Source organism: Theobroma umbraticum, unplaced genomic scaffold, assembly GCF_002168275.2.
Source record: "Theobroma umbraticum cultivar Fairchild unplaced genomic scaffold, ASM216827v3 scaffold_39.0, whole genome shotgun sequence".
Lineage (NCBI taxonomy): Eukaryota > Viridiplantae > Streptophyta > Magnoliopsida > Malvales > Malvaceae > Theobroma > Theobroma umbraticum.
Genome location: NW_018397281.1, coordinates 91,032 through 91,947, shown reverse-complemented (window position 1 = coordinate 91,947; position 916 = coordinate 91,032).

The window sequence follows — 916 nt, the reverse complement described above, 5'->3', positions numbered from 1 at the left end:
TAAGAAACTACAAGAGGAAATTCTCAGAAAGGTATTGCACATGGCTCACATATTTGGTTAGGTCGACAAGCTGTCTTCTTCCACAGGACACCCTATGTTTTTAGACATTATCCTTCATATTGGACAGTTGTTACGTGTGTGACCGGTTTGTCTGCAACTTGAACATGCTTTCGGTCGTCGCACTCGTGGAGGTGCCGATTGAGTTGGAGATGGTACCAAATTTGTGCTTGGAACTGCAAATGGGGATGGGCAATTCTATCTATTATGCTTGTACCTTTTGCATCGAGACACCTTCATGCTCGACTGCCTGCACCAGCCAGTGGAATCTTTCTCCTCTTAGGTCTTCCCACTCACCAAGGTGGTGGCAACACAACAATTTGTTTCACATGAGAGGGGATGTCCCATTCACTAGGATGCCCTACTGGGTGAATGGACTACACATAACCCTCCACCAAAACGGTTGTCCTGTAGTAGTAAGTGTAAAATTCAATGGATTCATGTTTGCATTTACTAAAAAATACTATGAACTCAATGTTCAAGCATAATAAAAATGCTATGTCAATCAGGGTTTAAATAAGAAAAAAAGAGCAAAAAGATATTTTGACGTTATTGCTGCCATGTCATGGCTGCATGGGAATAAATCTATTTGGAACTCACAACATGAACACGTCTTCTTTGATAGGTTTGCAAGTCCTTCCATCTTCCCATCTTTAACTTTGAACTCTACTCGATTGATAGGTTTAACTACAAAGTGATGTGCATCATTGAACCGTTTGCTCAACTGCTTGGCAACCCAAGGGCTGAGGGTCGTGGTCACCTTGACGACCTCCTTGTACCAGTCATGGAACCAACACTAGAACATGCTCTGATGAACTCAATCAAAAAAGTGGTTAGCATTTGTCTTGCATGTTTCAAG